General features: G+C 37.7%; 1 long non-coding RNA gene across 1 annotated transcript; it reads right to left on the bottom strand.

The window, feature by feature from the left end:
* Nucleotides 1-11,187: 11,187 nt before the first annotated feature.
* On the bottom strand, nucleotides 11,188-15,759 carry LOC146442157 (uncharacterized). Its single transcript, XR_014850171.1, has 2 exons — nucleotides 14,366-15,759; nucleotides 11,188-13,599 (listed from the first exon to the last, which is right to left on the bottom strand). It is a non-coding gene; the product is annotated as an uncharacterized LOC146442157 (long non-coding RNA).
* Between the last annotated feature and the right edge of the window lie 3,850 nt (nucleotides 15,760-19,609).

The raw sequence follows: 19,609 nt of genomic DNA, 5'->3' as shown, positions 1-19,609 counted from the left end.
GGCTGAGCTGTGACAGGGAGCAGAGTCTGGTGGACAGAAAAGCAGGCTGCCTTGGCCACTGGCAGTGCTTATACTCTCCCATTTCCCTGTGGGGAACAGAACTCTTCAGGGCTTTGCTTTCTTCTCTCTCTGTATCTCTTTTCCCCTCCTACTTCCTCCACTCCTCTCCTTCCCCTTTCCCTAGCAGAGTAGTCAATGCCCCTCATTTCTGGGGGGACAGTTTATGTTAGTTGCACTAAGAGAAATTTAGAACTGATTCTCCTTCTGCTTTTCCCAGAGCCTTCTCTTCTCCAGGCTTAACAACTCCAACTCTCTCAGCCTGTCTTCACATGAGAGGTGCTCCAGCACCTCTGCTCATATTCGTGACCCCCACCTGGACTCAGTTATGCCCATCCTTATAAATATCCCCATATCAGACAGGTCTTTATGCCCAGTTATGTGCAGTGTAACTGGAAGCCATTCAGATCACAGATCACTGAACCTGGATGGTTTCTCTCCTGTTACCATGACAGTGGTCACTTGGAAGAGTGGTCTTTACATTCCAATCTTTCCAGCTGAGGCCAGTTTCTCCGAGACTCCAATGAGGAGATTTCCAAGAAAAGCAAGAAACCCCCTTCACCAGATTGTTTTTCTTCTGTTTGCACAAGTAATTTATATCAGATTAAAGAGGAATATTGCAAGACCTATTTAAAAAGAATAAATTCTGACTTGGGAAGAATATCAAACAGAATCAGAACATACTCATACTTGTTTGAAAAAAGGCATTAATTTGCTTTAGCCAACTGAAGTCCAGTCTTATGCATAGCCAAAAAGGAACTGAAAATATTCCCTAAAGGTTTCTCTTTTATTTTCACTGCATTCAGGAGCTAATTCCAATTATTTTTACTAGGCATACAAAATCCAGACTTGCATAGTTCATGGAGAAGAACAGGCCAAACAGTAAGATTCAAAGTGTAGTGTTTCCTTCAGCCTCCTTTGGATCCCAGGTGTTAAGGTCTCCTGTGCAGAGAAGGCTGAGGAAGCCATTTGCAGAGCACAATAAGGTTTCTACTTCTCAGAAGTGATCAGTGGTATGCATTCTTGAGTGCCATCTACTGGCTTTTTATTAACTATTTACATACTCAAACAGAAAGTGCTCCTGTCACCTCTGGTGCAATCAAACAAGATGGAATCTCAATACCATGGCTTCTGTGTTTCAAAATCAAGTGCAAGGGACTGTATCTTAAGATGTGCTCTCTCTCGTGGTAGGGTAATGGAAAAACAAAGGAATAAATCCCTAACATTTTTAAACATAAGCCGAGAAATTACGTATTTTTGTCATTCTCAAATGCAAGCATATTTTCAGGAAATAAAATGTCCTCACTACCCATTTTCCTCCTGTCACCAGGAAAATTAAGTTCCTTTTAAATCAAAGCTGAATGGTTCTGTTTTTCAAAACAAAATGCTGAATTTATTTTGGTTCTGTGTGCAATATTTTAGTTTATTCTAGTTTCTAAATAATTTTTGTATTTTTAAGAGGAAAATTGAGATAAACCTTTTAGACCAAGCAGTCATTTTAAAATGAGAAAATAATTTATTATGAAAGAATATTAAATTTAATGGTTTTTGACACTTTCAAAATTAAACGTATAAATTTCATTTAATTAGCATCAAACATCCTGAAATGTTCCAAAATCCCCAATTCCAACCATTATTTTCCTCTTGACAGATAAAACACATGTGATATTGAACTGAGACTTTTCTAGCCTAGCTGTAGATCCTTTAATCTATTTAGATTTATCTTAAAAAAAAGGGCAATTTAGCACAACTTTGTGTTTTTAAGACAAGACTTGCAGATTCTTTTCTGAATTGCACAGATAAAGTTCATTGTATCTAACAAGAGACTGAATCTTTTCTGCCACATTGGTTTTAGCACAATTCATCTAACAGGTGATAAAAATTGTAATTGTGAAATTTTTTTACTCTAAAGGTCCAATTTTTCACATTTGTGCTCCCAGGCTACCACTGCTACTGAGAAGATGAAGCTATACTTTATTACTAGGCTCGACCTGTCATAGTAATGCTGATTTAGTCTGGAAAGTATTTTCAGACAAAAACTCCAGCCAGATTTGAATCCACTCCATTGCATTGTGCCACTAGAGCTGTCACTTCAGAGGCCAGGGAGGATGTCTGAAAGTGTGGTGTTATAAATAGAGAGCAAAGGATTGTTATAATGGTCTCTGGTCCGAGGCTGTAGGGAAAATGGGTATGTTGAACTGAGGCTGAAATGAACTCCTTCTAGCTTTCTAAACTGATTGAGTGGGTTGGTGAGAGAAAGGAATAGAAGGTCTATTATAACCTCTTTTCCCCTCTGTTTTCCAGCTAACACTGTCTGACAATGAATCCCCAGGATATATAAAGTTTTCAAGTTCACAAGGACATGGAAAGGCCTGGTTTGTATTGTGAGGGGCAACAGGAGAAAATTAAATGCACTAAAAATGTATCTCTATTTCTTTATGGTGTGGGGATAGTAGGGATAGTAAGCGATATCTTAGAAAAAATGAAACAGGTGAATATGACAAGCTTTTGAAATCAAAGTCATCCAGAATACAATCAATAGCAAGCCTTCATTTGTTGTCCTACTAACAAGTTTGGTTTGTTTTTTTTTTTTCAGGTCTGTAGCTGGTAACATAAAGAGGGAATTAAAACAACAGAAGCCACCACATACTCTATTTTTCTCAAGGCTTATTTCCTCAAAGGAAAGGGCTTGCAATTTCATCTGTCCAGCCTATGTAAACAAGGCCTGATAACATGAAAAATGCCTTCCATCCCTTTGTTTTATGAAGGAAAAGTTTTTCCATATCTGCTGCCTAATCCCAAGCCCTGACAAAGCAAGGCAAAACTCTGCCCAGCTTTCCAAATCCCTGTAGGCTGCCCAACATATTGTTTTCTAGGATTCTTTGAAGTTGTTTGTCTAAATGCAATTTCATTGGTGATTGTTAAATTTTATGATTACTCTAAGCAATATTTTTTTATTCCAGGCCATAAAATTTCCCATCATTAGAAACTGGAAAAAACAAAAAACCCAAAACAACCCTAAATTGTTTAGTTTAGAATATTTATTTGAGTTGAAAAGAACATTTTAGTTACTCTTATTTTGATCTACATCTGAAAAGTTCTGTCCCTGGGCAGCTCTGTTCTCTGTCATAGATTGTTATTTGTGCTTTCTTGTAAAAATTTTGAGATTCGTGTGTTTTACAACTATTCCCATGATGATAATTTTGTTTTCTCCTCTTATAAACTGTCACACATTTCAGCACTCTGTCTGCAAAATTTTTTTCCTTGGCAGTCTCACACTGAAAACAGTTAAGCTGTTCTCCATGAGCAGCATTTTTATAGAATAGCTTTAAATACATATTCCTGTTCAGTAAGCGTTTAATGATTTTTTTGTTTTTCTGAGCATTGGAATCCTGGTTTTGTAATAAGCTGCATTTTGCTGTTTGAGGAAGATGCATTCTGTGGCAGTATACACCTGGAAGGAAGCAGACATCTAGTTACTGACATTTCAAGCAGCACTTTTCAAAAACAGATATGTTATCCTTTTAAGACAGTAGCTGACAGTTTGCATTACTCAGGTAGCTCTTCCTTCATCACACTTATTGTTCTGTCCTTTAAACTGCTCACTTATGTGTCCTATGACCTTATGGGCTGGCAGCTGGTAATATAAATGGGAAGAAGACCCAAGCATTGACTTCCCCCTTGAGAACCAACCTTGCTATCTTGCACCTCTGCTCATTGGCATATTGATTGCATAGCAATTAATCTTGAAGTCTGATTAAGCCAGTGAACACTGCAATTCAATACATTTGCCACCTTACCATACTAATTAGGGAAGGAAATCCAATGTGCATACATCATGCTGGGTTATTCTCCTGATCAAACCCATGGTGAGTCTTGTCATCTCTCCTTTTTTATACTGAACTCCATAAGCACTTAATTGAGCCTCTGCAGTGGTAGTCATGCACTAACTTACAGTGTTCCTAGCCTAGGCCCAACTGATTTCTTTCCCACCAAGTGAGACTTGGTAATATAAACACCATTAAAAAATCTATTCTAGAAGAAAGTGTCATTCCATCTGCAGCTGAAAAGTAAGATATCTTTCTCCATAATGGTGCAAGTACTTCAGCATTAAAAAGCTCACAGGTCTCAATGGTTATTTGGACAAAAGATGTAATTTAATCAGACATATTCTTAGCTTGCTTCTTATGACCCACAGAGATGTCAGCAAACAACAAAATCTACAAAAATTCTCTAAAATGCCCAGATAACCTCACAAATGTAAGATGACAATGTTCATGTTGGAAGTTTTTGCTGATTTTTTTGAGTTTCAATTTTTATATTAAGCCATTAAGTAAAGCAAAGAGGCTTGGGGGCAGGTCTGCTTCAGTCTGTTTGCTGTGTTTAGCAAGTGGATTAATTTCCTGCTACTGAAATTGTGACTTAAGGACTATCAGTCCTTCTGCATCTTGGAACATTAAACATTGCTGTTCATTTTCAGCTCCCTTTCTGTGTGTGATTCAAATGTTGTCTTGAAATGTAGCTGATTTCCTGAGGCTCTTACCATGGCATAAGGCACCACCAGATTGCAGAGGGTGCCACAGGGTGGTCATCTCAAGGCAGTCTTCCAGATGGAGAGAGACAGTGATGTGGAGAGGTGGCTGATGTCTTCATTGCTGAGCTAAACCTTCACCTGCTCTCAGCAGTGGGTAAGCTGCAACTGACTGCAGGAGTTCCAACAGTAAAGCAAATACTTTACCTTTAAACCAAATAAACAACCAATTAGAGCAATTATTCACAATCCCAGCTACTGAATTTATAAACCCAGTTTCACCTAAATTGGTGCTATTATCAGGAAAAGCAGCAAGAACTGCCAGGGAGATCTTAATGCAAGACTCTACTATAACCTCAAGTATGTATATTCCTGCCCTGTGCCATTTCTCCCCAGAGAGCAGAACTGGAACATCAAATATTAGCAACGTTTAGAGAATTAAGTGCAGTTGATCCACAGGTTATAAAATCTGTAACAATGAAAAGTGCTAAAAATTTTAAATAATGGATAGATTCAAATAAAGTCAAATCTGCCCATAGATCTTCTGTAAAAAAAATATGCCTAAACTATGCATCTTAATTATTTATTGTAAATTACATGTCTACCTTTAGATTGCTATAAAAAAGAATTACAGCATGGTCTGTGACCAGCCTGAACGGTCAGTGACATTTTAGAGGCTGTAGGGTATCCTGCCTCCAGACACTGGTGTGGAAGCACACAGGTCCCTTGTAAGTACCATGTCTGCCAATCCCATATGGATGTCTCAGACACCCTGGAGGTTGTTCACATCAAGGGACATTAGATGCCTTTGTTTAGACCTCTGCAAAAATGTCAGATATCCCATTTGGCCTACAGTCATCTACCCTGCAGGACACAAGTACACCGAAATCTTTTGCCACATCTGCCATATGGATCTCCTGGAGAGCTGTATGGTGTCACAGGTGCATCCTGAGCCCCTCATCAACTCAGTGGAGCACAAGAAAGAATTTAGCTGATCCACCAGGCTCTTGTAGAAAGACAAAGCTTTCTCTGAGCTCCAGACAGATTATCTTAGTTTTTTTAATATAGTGAATGCAGATTTTTCTAGTGTTCTCTTGTAACAAGTGCACATAGCATACAGGCAGAAGTAACAATAGGCAGAATTTTGCTGTGAATTTTAAAAGTAATTTTAAGCTATCCAAACTTTTCAATTTGAGAAGGTGATTTTTTTAGCATTATTTCAACTTGAATATTATGTCGTCTCTATGATGTTGGTCCTGTCAGTCTGGTGCCATTTTTCTTACTACAGACTCAAAAGCCCATTTCAAAGGCATTACTTTGGTAAAGATAAAGGCACAAAACAACTATTAGAAGTGATTGTGAGGCTGAAGTAAGTGGACAATGTGTACTGTATGAAAATTGATACTCATGGAGTATTATCAAAGCATACCTGGATAGGACAGCTGATGAATTTCTCTTTTAACATAGTAAATGTGATCATCACTGCTTGTTTGCAGAGTTAATTGTGCTTTCTGTTTTATTGTATCCAAAATGGCCAAGACATAGTGATGCTCATATATTTTTATTTCCAGTTTGGTAACAAATTTGGTCAAGGAAGGGAGTATGAAGGTAGCTGTTATTTCATAAGGGATTGTCTTGCTGTGTTATTCTTTGATTACCCAAAATAATGACTGTCTGATCATAGAAAATGCCATTTCTTTGTAATGTTGCTACAGTTACCCCAATCAGAGCTTAAATAAGCAAGTTAGAAACTATACCTACTACCATAGAGCAAGAAAGCTGAAATTCTAGTTTATACAAGCAGAGCAGCAGAAGTTTAATTGCAATAGCAGACCAGGAATATTAACAAAACAACTTATTACAGGTAGCTTATTTTGTATTGTTACAGGATGTTTGCTTTGATTTCATTAGAATTTTTTTCTTCAGTGCTCAGACGTTACCACTGATACTCATATTCTGAAAACTAGGCTTCTTTAATGCTTCTGGAAAGTCAGAGATGCTTGTTAAATACTGTATTTAACGGGAACTTTTTTTACAGAACTGAAAGGTTCATAAATATTGGAAGTTTAAAAATTTATCAGAAAACAACTTCTAACAAACTTCAGTAAATTTAACGTTCAATATATCAGCCATATGCACTTGACTTGATGCATGCCTGGCCAAATATCCAGAGGTTCTTCAGCAAAAGAAGTAATCTTTTTCATTCTTTTTATCAAAGACAGCAGCTATAAGATAGGAACACTATCTGAGTTGCTGTTATGAGTGACAGCAAAAGGATGCCAGATTGCTGTAACTGCAGCCTACTCAACCAGAATGGAATTCCTCATGACACAAAGTCCTTGGTGCATAAAAAATTAACCATATGAAAAAAACCCACTTCCAAATATTATACTGCTCATATATGGTACAACATACCTTGTAAAAATTACATGAATGCAACCATGGTAGAGTTGGAATACCCTCAGCAAACGGAAATAAAGTAGCAAGAGTAGGAGTGTTTCTGAATTTTGTTTATTACTGCACCATAGTAAAGTTACCATTACCTAAAGGCAAAATCTTTTTTGTAATAAAACATTGAAACTTTTTATGTTGAGTGTTTAACCCATTTAACTTGCCTTGTATATTGAACTCTTTTTTTTCCAGTTTCTTGCTGGTGTTTTTATCCCTGAAGTATTTCTCTTTTTGAAGTCTCAAAGAATTTTTCTGGAGTAATGATAATGACGAAGTATTTTTAATTAGTGTCATTTAATTTAGCAATTAGAGCCCTATCGTGTAGCAGCACAAAGATACTGTTTTAATATCTCCCTAAAACTATCATAATTTCTATCACATTATGTACTTGCCTGCTGTTCAAATAAAGGACTCTCTTCTTTCCCTTCACTACCCAGAGGGTAGCTCAACTCATTCTAGTAGAATTTTAGGTTATTTTTTTCTGTATTTGATCCTTGTTTACTCTGTGAGAAGGTGAAGAAATCTGAATAGGAATTTGCAAATTATTGGCTTGGGAGTGCAATGCAATGGTCATTGTGCTCTTAGATTAACCAGGTGCTACTGGACACATAATCTGTGCATGTCAGAAAATAATACTCAAAATAGAACACAGCTGGCTGTGCAAGGTGCTGGCACAAGAGTGAGTGGGTGTAAACAACCCCTGAGCAAATGTGTGGATGTTACAGGAAGGTTTCAAACACACAGAGCAACACAAACTGCCACCCACCTCAGTGACATGGGATTGGCTTTAACAGAGGGCTGGACCCAAGACATCATTTCAGGCCTTTTATACTCTCAGACCATCAAACAGAGTTCTGTCTTTCTTCTGCTCTCCTAAAAACTTAGCAAGAACAAATCCATACTTCAGGGGTCTATTGCAGTGCAGAAATGGGCTGGAAAGGGTCAGTGCCCTTGTGTAATGTGGAGAAAGTAACCACCTTCCACTTCCTATGTTGCTTTGCCAAAGTTCCTCTGCAGAACCAACAGCCCGATTTTCCTAAGTTTTCAGGTTTCACCACTGTTCTTATCAAGTGTCTGGACACCTGCCACTCATACCAAACATGTTAACATTTAACCTACAACTATACTGAAGAGCTAACAGACTCAGACTTCTTTGAAATGAAAAATACATTCCTTCAAACTAATGACCAGGGCACATGATAACTCCATCACTAATGGCTTCACTTGCTAAGTGCTAGTGAGCCTCAGATAATGTACTGGATCCCTGTAACCTCATTTTCCCCCCCTCAAGATTAAATAAGGAAGAAAATGTAGGCATTCCAAGAACTAATATAGTTTACTGAAGTCCCTTGAGTTCTGTGCTGGAGTTAAATGAGAACAAGTCTCCTGATAGTTTCTCTTTACAAGGGAGGAAAAGATATTTCTAGTTGTGTCATGTCAGGATAGAATTAGTAGTAGTATCACAATAAAAGCAGTGTTTTCAAGGCATTTGTAAGCTGTGTATTTACTGACATGTACTTATATCTTACATAATTATGCAGAGAATAAACCAGACTGAAAGAGAGCTTAAGCAAGAAGCGAACTCTTACAAAAGCAATGAATTTAATTTTACTACAAGGATTTTCATTTGATTGTTAAAGATTCTTTGCACGGGTCAGAAATTTTCTCAATTAAATCCTTTCTGTCCTAGCCTTAGCTTACCCAGACGTATCTCAGTACATTCTCTCTTCAGATTTAAATAATAACTGCATGTTCAAATTGCTGTATTGAAATGCCTCCCCCACTGGACTCTTGCAGTTCTAGGCATCAATCAACCACTCAGCCAGCCCTCACTATCATGTAGGCAGAGTTGTGGTTTGGGTGACAGAAATACAGTCAGTCACCATCTGGTTTCAACTGAATAGAAAGCGGAAAACCTCAATTAATAAGAGGAGGAGGAGGTGATATCTGGAAAAAGTGATAACCTCCAAACTTCACTTAATCAACACATAAAATTGCCAACATGGTACCCAGTGCATTTTTATAAACTTCAGCTTTACTATCACACTGCCCGCTATTTTGACTAGAAATGCTTCAGGATGTGTTTGCAGGATAAAGATACTGTCACAGAATCATGGAATTGTTTAGGTTGGAAAAGTCTTTTAAGATGGAGTCCAACTGTTAACCTAGCACAGCCATGATCACCACTAAATCATGTCCCTAAGTGTCATATCCACACATTTTTCGAACACTTCCAGGGGATTTCACCACTTTCCTGGGCAGCCTATTCTCATGACTGGCCATCCTTTCAGTGGAGAATTTTTTTTTAATATCTAATCTAAACCTCCCCTGGCACAACTTGAAGCCATTTCCTCTCATCCTGTCACTTGTTATTTGGGAGAAGTAACCCCTATCCGGCTACAACCTCCTTTCAGGTTGTTGTAGAGAGTGATAGGGTCATCTCTGAGCCTCCTTTTCTCCAGGCTAAACAATCCCAACTCCCTAAACAGGTCTGCATAAGACTTGTATCCAGACCCTTCACCAGTTTCATTGCCCTTCTCTGGACACACTTCTGTCACTTCAATGTCCTCCCTGTAGTTAGTGGCCCAAAACCAAACATAGGATTCGAGTTGCAGCCACACCAGTGCCAAGCACAGGCTTTGTTTTTTGACATAGCTTGCCTTTTCAGAATGGTTAGTACCTCAGCAATCCAAATACAGCAATGGAATCACTGTGACCAGCCCCCTTCCCTGTCCCACTTGACTATGCCTTGCCAAAGCAGCTGAAAAATAAATGGCTCATACAGAAGAGCCCACCCTGGTCTGTCACAGCCAGTACAGGTGAAGTAGGATCTGAGATACTTCTCTTTTCACTCAGTCACATTTAATACCAACCCACTGCCATAATCTTAGTTATTATTCTAACTTCAATATAGTGGTTTCTTAAGTATGCATTGATGAGAATTCTCTGAAAATGAGAGTTCTCATTATTTCTATTTGAAGGTGAGACACAGGAGAATGGACTTGCAGGAACTTGCCTGTAACCAATAGCTTAGGAATGATGCAATAATGATTTATGGAGTCATGAATATGTGGAGAAGGTGGATTACATACCTAATTCATGATATCTGTCTGACTCTTCTAATTCAGGAGCTAGAGGGTATCAAGGGAGACAATCAGATGGCAAATTCAAAACCAGTGATGTTCTTCACACAGTCCCCAGGCAAAATTTGGGCAGCACAGCTGGGATTTTTGGTTGGTATAAAACTTACTTGACTAAACCAAGCATTAGACAAAGCTATGGAAAGGGAAATCCATCCTGGAGGACCCTGAACTTCAGATTGCTGGAGGTTACAGGACAACATCAGAAGAAATCTTTGCTCTTAGGCATCCACATTTGACCAGACTGTGAATAAGACATTTATTCACACCAAACCTTTGCTCTCAGCCAATTCCTATCCCATGGCTGTACTGCATATCCAAAAAATCTGTGCCAGAGCTGTGAATAAATCCTTAGCTGTCCAGATTACGATAAAATGAATATATATTCCTGACCTAAATGACAGAAGGTAGAATAAGAAAATTAAACTGTCATAAAAGGCCAGTTTAAAAGGTAATGCTAACATGGTGAAGTGGATGAAGGTCGGTCTGCAGTGTTGCATGCAGTTTTCTTCCTGCTCTACTCAGTCCTTCTTGTGCATCCTAGGCACAAATCTTATCAGGTTTTGTATTTCCTTGTCAGAAAGGATAATAGCATGATATACATTTGAAAGGTTTTTCAGAGTTCTCAAGAAAGAAGAGCAGCCTTTAAACCCTGGGGACAAAGCAATTAAAATAAAAATATTCAAATGAAATTAGTAAGTATGAATAAAAAAGAGATAGGAACTTGGCCTTTAGAAGTGTTAGCTTTAATAAAAAAAAGAAAGCAATTTTAGCAGGAATCTCTGTATATGTATTACGTCTCTATGGCATATACCTGAGATTGTTGTTGAAAAGTGTCTTTCACTCTTCCAGCACATTAAGATAAAGTGCTACATCTTACATTTCCTACTGGTATATAAAAGCATCAGAGAACCAAGAAGGTATTTTAAAATGACATGCATTGACTTGTATATTGATACTAAGATTTTTTCTATACCACCCGCAAGCAAAAATCACAGAACTATGGTGTTTCCATAGCAACTGCATTTTAATAAGGTAAAATTTCCAGTTTGATAGCGTTGAACAAGTAATAACGTCGGTTTTCAATGTTGCAGAAGCTCAGATGTCAGGAAGGGTCAGCATAAAACACAGGGCTAAAATTGATTCTTTGCAACATCCATCTTTATTGCTATTATAATTTCAGGAAAAGCCAATAAAATATATTATTAAAACAGTAATTTTGTTTTTTGCACACTTCTCATATCATAGAGCATCAACATTCAAAATATATCAATTTAAAGCTTATTCATACATCTCCAAGAGAAACATCTTTCTCCTACTGCTAGCTCACGTTTCACCTTTGAGCTTTTACTATACAGTACTTAATGAGAGGGTTCTGAAAATAATTTCCTGGTGTAAAAGGGGGTGTAAAAGCTCAAAAGCTCATACACTGGCTATTGTTGTATGCTCTTGTTTATCAGTCAGAACATAAAAACTTATTAGCAGATTTTGCTAATAAGCGTTCCTGTAAGGTCAAAAGCTGAATTCAAGCAAGGTTTCTTTTTAAGAACCCAGAAGAAATGACAAATTGGGGTCTGCCTTTTAAAGTCAATGGAAGGTCTTCCAAAGGCCAGACAGGACTTTGGTTTTCTTTTTAGTCCCTTTCAGTGTGTCTGTCCTCTAGTATGAGCTTTTTTGAGGAGTTACAGTGGTTTTAGGCTGGAGAGATTTGGTAAAATGTGAAGCTAAAGAACAAATTTATACCTGTGACAGGAAACCTCTTTCATGGGCTAAAGTGCAGTGTTTGAAATGTGAAGCGATATTGCTCATCTCCAGCATTGTACTGCCTCCTAAAAAAAGTGATGCTAGAATTATTTCAGGTTGCAGTATGAAGCTGCTCTGTCCAGCCCCTCCCTTCTCGTATATTAAAAATTAAGATCAAAGAATAAAATAAAAGAGAAAATAAAACTGAACTGTGCTTTTCAAGCACATCAAGAATATTCGTCTTAAAAGGAAAGTAGTAATGAAATCACTTATTTCCAGAAATTAAGGTTTTAAATAAAATATCACAGGTGCTTACAATAAAATCAGAGTTGACAGAATCAGATTTTTTTCTGAAATTTCTGAATTTTTTATGAGATCATTTTCCCTTGTGTTTCGTCATGAACTATACGGCTTCATCCATGTTAGTATGCAATCATGCCATTGCTTGAGTGGAGGACAATTGTCAAGGAAAGGGCTATGTTCATACTGTAGAATCATCTAAAAAAGGATGGCCACAGCCAAATTCCCAGTTGGGATTGATTGGTTTTATTGCCAAAGCTGTGCTTGGGATTGTTGTGAATTGCTGGTGGTTTGAATCAAATCTGCACCAGAAACCATTCCTCTGACTTCAGCAATATATTGTACATATTGTTTTGTCTGTATATATTGTTTTGTTAGAGAAGTGTGCTACAGCCTGAAGAGCATCTAAATCTCCTTATAAACCATGAGAGAACAAAATATATGCTGGTATCTTGTAGAGCACATTTAGGATCTACTGAATGCAATTGCTGTGTAGTATTTTTGTGAATTTAACTCAGATTTTTTTGCAATCACATCCTAACTTGGTCAGAGTTAAGAGGTTTTGAAAAATTCACCACCTTAAAGTTGGTATAGTATAAAGCCTCTGTAAATTATTTTTTATGTATGTCTATGTATTTTAATGACAGATAATTTTAGTCCTCTCTGTTCAAATTTTTGATTTAAAAACTTAGTGCAAACTAAGGAATGTTTATATTTTATGTAGATAATACATTGGTATTTGAAAATTAACCATCTCAAAGTATTGCCCACATAATCCTACACAGTCATTTCATCTACTTTTTCATTAGTTGCATTTTCTTATCCTTACAGTGTCTATTAGCCATATTATACACAATTCATCACAAAAAGTTATCTAAAGTGATGCAGATGAGAAATGATGGCAGCACAAAACTGCAAAAATATGTAAATTAAAGTATTAACATAATTATAGTGCACTATCTTGAATAATTAATTGGATTTATTTAAAATTAGATTATTTTTCATGCAGAGGCTCAAATGCCATAAATTCAACAGGACTGTAGATGGTTTAACTCACAAATTTGGACCCAGAATTTTACAGGAATGTTGATTTCAGAGTGCCTTACCTTTGTGGCATGCATTGTGTTCTGCAGTGGGGTGGGAATGGTTTAAGAGGAGATCATCGCTTTGGAGAGAAAAGTAATTTTTGTTTTCTTTTCTTAAATCTATTAATCTTAAGTGACATATGAGACTTAAGGCCTAGCATACCCCTAACTCTATTCTGAAAAAAGTCTGTGGGGATAAACTGCATCATCTGGAGGTCCTCTGACAACACCCTTGAGAAAGCTGAGGGACGTTGCAGCTCCTGACAGCTGTTCCTGGGCTCTGCATCCCACACTGTGGCAGGACACCCCCCTCCCCCTTCTCTCTCTCCCTGATCGGTCCCAGGAAATGGATGGCTCAGATTAGGTTGATAGCCTAAATCAACAACTACCTAGTGCTGGCGACTGAAAGTCTGAAAAGACAATCCCCTGTGGAATGCAGAGAGAAGGTGAGAAAATTTTCAGTGACTACAAATACACACTTTTATCCTATAAAAAGCTCACGAAATCTCAGAAAAGTAGAAGCTTTCTACATGGACATTGGAGTGTGAAGTAAGCCTCTCCCCAGGTCTGGACGCAGCCCTGTGGTTACTTCCCGAGGGATTGGGTGAGGACGCTGATGTATCCCCAGCTCCAAAAACTGGATTTGGTGAGATCATTGAGTTTCCTAAATTGTATTATTCTGGCTAACTAATAGGTACCTTTCTTAACTTGCATTTCAGCTAGCTCAAGCAAGCATTTCTTAACTTGCATTATCGTTCAAGCAAGCATTTCTTGCATTTTTAACTATTTTTATAGTTCAAGCAAGGTTTTACCCCATAATTGCATTTTTAACTATTGTAGGGTTGCAATTATGTATTCATTGTGTGTTTATGTGTGTCAATCTATTCTGTGTTTGTATGTTTGTTATGTTCTGTGTCAAATAAAAGGTATTTTTAGACAAATCGGCCAGATATCAAAGAATCTTGCGAACGGGACTAAGTCTTGGGGAACTAGCTATCTTAAAGTCTGTCAAACTGCACAAACACATAAAACTCCTCTCTCCCATGCAAGACACACACATACCACCTAGTATTGCTCTGCAACCTCCCAGCAGGAGCAATGGGACAGAGCAGTCTGCCTTCGTCCCTTGCTGTCAGTCCCTGCTTATGCATACTGGGAGTCCTGGTTGCAAAACAGAAATGTTTTTGTCCCTTCTTGCACACCAAAATCATGACGGGTTTTGTATTCAAATAGGAAATTGTAACATTAAGATGTAACTCCACTCTCCTTAACCGTGATTTAATGTAGATTAGTATGTTCTGATCAATGTCATTACTTAACCAGTATGGAAATTTATGACATATGTATGGTAAGAAGCAACATATAAATGGTGTTTGAGTGGTTGGATGTGACTTATAAATGCACAATATATCAGCCTTCACTGGACTTAGAGAATGCAAAACACAGAGATGGTCCCTGCCCTACAAATCTAATAAACTAATTACAAAAAGACAAAACAGCTGATATGATAGCTGAAATAACAAAGGGTAGAGGTGAGCTCATGACTATGAGCAGAAGCAGCAGTAGTCTTAGATCTGCAGGACACTGACCTTGACAGAGAAAAAAGGCTGAAAATGTAATGCTGAGGACAAGAGAGAGGGATATATCTCCTAACCAGAGCCTTTCCTGACAGTTGCAACTAGGTTGCAAATATCCAGCATGTGACACCTTTACGATTCCTGTTTCCTTTGTAAACCATATTAAAGCTGCAAAACAGTCTAAACAGTCTGTGCTGTAAGTTGAAAAATGCTTTAATACTAAGCAGAAGATTTCATTTTAAATCACATGACAATATGAAAGTAATTAGAAGTGTTCATGTTCACTGGACCTACAACTAATTGTGGTATTTGCATAAAAATAGATGCTGGATAAAAAATTATTTGCAATTTGCTTTTGCAGAATGTATTCACATGCTAAATTTCAAAGCACCCAGCAGTACAGGCACAGAGAAACCCTACTGTTTTGGATATTTACTAACTCAAAAAATTTAATTCTCTCAACATTTACTTCTGTGTTATCTGCACTGATTATGATAAGAAATATGTTTATTACAAGAACTTGAAAACAATAGCTTATTTTCTTTCATCTTACATGGAAAAGCTAACGTTGATTGGAAATATTTGTAGCATAGCTGAAGAATATGTATTTGTTTCTAGCTATAGTACAGCAATTTTTCACCAGCCTGACCAGCAGCAGGAATGCTTGATGTTCTAATTAGCAGGGTTCCATGGTATTTATTGCTCCCATTAGTGCAGCATGACAAACCAGGGCATGGCATTTAAATAGCTTGCTTAATGATAGGCAATATGTTTGCAGCAAAATCAGATAAGCACTGAAGAGTCAGAAACTCCTGGCTCTGAGTTTCATCCACTAGATCGCACTGCAATCAAATTTCCAGATGTCATTGAATTTCAGAGACTCACAGACAGATTCATAATGGATTTCTGACATAGAGATATTTAGATGGCTGGATAGGAATGCTGTGGGATTCACTCAAAAACCAAACTATCTTGGGGCTATGCATCTTGGGATATATAACTTGCTTTACAGTTTAGGCTATATTCTCCATAACTTCTTTGAAAACTGAAAAACCACAGTCCACATGGTTCATAACTAAAAAATACAATGTAGGGGTTAGTCTTCATAGTGCAAAATGGCACCTTCCTCACAAATTTAAGTTCTGTAATATTTTCATCTGTAATGTAGCAAAATCACAATAAATGTTCCTATCAATGCAGTGTTCCTGGACACTTGTGGGCTGACATTTGTCGTTATGATATTTCACATAACAGCAGGTAATCTAGCAAGCACTGGGGAAAAGATCATTACAATGAGGGGCATGGAATCACTGTTACCCAGTAGGGCACACTGACAACAGCAGTTCTCAATGGGTTTATTTTAATATGGATTTTTTCAGATGTGTGAGTGTGGGTTCCTACTCATCATGCCCTGAGCTGCTTGCTCCCCATGCCTGTATGGACAGGAGTGAGGTTGCAGCAAGAACCCATCGTGAATTTGCCTCTCCCCATATGGCATTCCAGTTGAGTGGCTTCACAGTTAAAACCTGAAGGAGGATTATTTAGAGAGTTCAGTTTCAAGGGTGAGCTCAAACCCAAGCTAAAATGACAGTACAAATATATCAGCCAGAACATTTCATTTCAGCCCAAGGTTTTAAAAAGCCTGTTACTCTCATGTTATTTTCAGAGAAAATGCCTAATAGAGACATGAGATAGCACTCAAAATATATAAGACTGGCTCAAATGACTGGTGGAAATTCCAGTCTTTCATAATAGTGATCCACAGGCATTTTTATCAGATGTTAGGGGGCAGAGGACATTTTGATTTTGTTTGAAATAAATAGAAACAATTTATTATGGATTCTCTCAAGTTAAGATGCAGTTGAATTCCTCCCAAGTTACGTGTGCATCAAGCACTTAATATTTTAAATACACAAATTCAGCAAAAATTTCAAGTGATATATTTTAATAATTACAAGATTGTGAACAGGTTCATAACCAGTGGGACATAAAGTATCTAATGGACAGTTCAATTTATGGGCCTGTTGTAAGCCAAGCTTATATTTAATTTTTATTGTGATAAATAGTGCTCTAGGGGATGAGACATCTGCGCATAGGTGGAGTTTAATTTGGGAGATTAACAGTGTTGAAGAATTATACTCCAAGACTTTTCTGTCAGTTGGAGTTTTATATATAGGCTGTTGATCAAGCAAGAGGAATGGTTTCTCAAACTATGCTGGTTATTCCTCTTTGCTTGAAATATAAAATGGATAAAATATCAGCTGGAATGTCTGCAAGGTTTTAATTCCACTCAGTTTAGAATTTAATGACCATTAAGGGTAATTTTTCTGACAACAAAATTCAAATTTAATTGAAAGGAAAACTGCATAAGAAGTATCTTACAGAGGCAATGAGTAAATCACTGTGTAAATTTTCAATGCCACAAAGAGAAGAAATGCTCTAGCTCTAGATAAGAAGTGGTGTCTATCTGTTGTGAAGAAAGCATATGTTTCCATGTAAGGTTGTGAGCTTTCTCCAAGTTTTCCTTGTGCAGTGACCAATGTAAAGCCTTTCACAGCATCACAGAATTACAAAACCAATTAGGTTGAAAAGGATCTCTGAGATCATCAAGTCCAAACTTTGACCAAACACCACCTTGTCAACTAGACAAAGTGCCACGTCCAGTCTTTCCTTAAACACCTCCAGGGGTGATGACTCCACCACCCCCCTGGGCAGTTCTTTCCAATGCTTGACAACCTTTCTGTGAAGAAATTCCTCCATTCTACAGTGAATGCTTCCAGTGATGCTGCCAGCACCCTTTATTTCCATTGCCACTCTTGAAATCTGAGCAATCTCAACCTTGGTTCCTGGTGCAGGGATCCATTACTGAGCTTCCTCCATCCACCAGCTGCTACTCAACTTTGGCCTCTGCTACTCAAGTTCTCCCTTCTTCCCCTCCCTCTTTCCTGACAAGTTTTCCATGCTTAGGCTTTTTTTTAGTAAGAAGTTTTCCCAAGTTTTTCAGTTAGTACAGAGTTACCCAAGGCATCTGTCAGCATCAGATGGAAAAGAGCTGCCAACAGGATATTGAAAATTATTGTCAGCTTGTCACACAGCCAAGGAACTCCTGGCAAATATCCTATCTCATGCATCTGAAAACAAGAGGCTGAACCCCATCACTTATTCTTTTCACCCCATCAATTGCATGTATGTCCTCAAACTGACTGTGGAATCACACTTGAAGTCTGAATATTTCATTAATGGATCTACCATTAAGATTCCGTAAATATCTTCTGGAATTTGTGGGAAATTGCCATGCATATAGGGGGTATACATGGCAATATACAAAGGCAGCAGCATCATAACATCCCAACGGGGGGTTGGTTAACCATACTCAGCCCTGCTCCCAGTGCTCTCCTGGAGCTGCATCAGCTTATCAGCTCTCAGAATGCCTGCTGAGGTTTTTTGTTTTTTTTTTAATAAATGTTCACCACAGAGAATAAAAGACAATAACACTACAATTATAAAGGCACACTTTAAACCCACACTGCACAAACACAATATCGTTTGCCAAACATTAATATAATGAAACACAGGCAGGAAAGAGCATGTGACTGTTTCACAAGGCCACTTTATGGTACTGTAGAAAAAGTGACCAGTCATTCATTTAAAATGATTCAAGCTTTCAGTAATGTGAAGGAAGCTGCAACCCTTCTACCTTTTGATTATAGCAAAGAGTGATTTCTCAAGTACAAAATAGGCTGTCTGAACATAAAATTTAAAATGTTTCCCAGACATCTGAAGTAGAATATTTAAAAGGTTTACCAAAAAACCCCTTCAACCCCAGAAATGTCTTTTGTGGTACAAATTCAATAGAAGTAGACATTGCACAAATTTAAAGCCAAGACAAATATTTCTCAAGATAAAAGTAGGAAGCTAAATTTCATGTGTTACAGCTTTTTGGGTACAGAGTAGCCAGTTCACAGAAAAGCTCTTGATAAACAAGAATGTGTCCAGCTTCAACACAGTACCAATTTACTAAGCCATTTTCTTACACAAAGAGGAAGATTTTAGATTTTAGAATACCAAAGAGAGGCAGTAGCAGTGATTTTCCTACCTACACAGGAAAATAATTTCTGGGTTTTTTCATGAAGTAAAAAGAAATTTGATTTCAGGGAAAAAAAAAAGGCTTAGAAACCCCAAATATTTACAACATGGGTCAGGATCATTAGGGATTACTTTTTGTCGTAATGATCATGTGGTTTTCTGGAGATGCATAACATGTTGCAGATATTTTAAAGATGTGGAGATGAAGCAATTTTATAGTCCACATTAAGTTCTACATATACAAAAATGTTCCTACTTCACACAATAATAATTTAATATCTATTAAAAAAAACCTGCAGGAACAACTTTCTGACCCTCCACAGTCAAAATACCCCACACTTTCAAAATGTTATGACAATCAGATAGAAAACAGGACCAGACGGATTCAGCAGAAGCACAGGATCATAAAAAATGATGTTGGAAGGGACCTTTGGAGCTCATCCACTCCAACACCCCACTCAATGCAAGGAAAACTTCAGTTTTTCAGGGCACACAGGGCCTCACGAAGTCAAATTTTGAAATTTGCAAGGATGGAGATTCAGAAACTGCTCTGAGCAATTTCTCCTGGGGCTCTCACGTCACAGCATAAGCCTACTGGAATAGTCCATGCTTACAATGTACAGCCATTGCCTCTTCTTG

Source organism: Lichenostomus cassidix, chromosome 2, assembly GCF_008360975.1.
Source record: "Lichenostomus cassidix isolate B80296 chromosome 2, HeHo_3.0, whole genome shotgun sequence".
NCBI classification, from domain to species: Eukaryota; Metazoa; Chordata; class Aves; order Passeriformes; family Meliphagidae; genus Lichenostomus; species Lichenostomus cassidix.
This window is presented reverse-complemented; position numbering and strand designations above follow the sequence as displayed.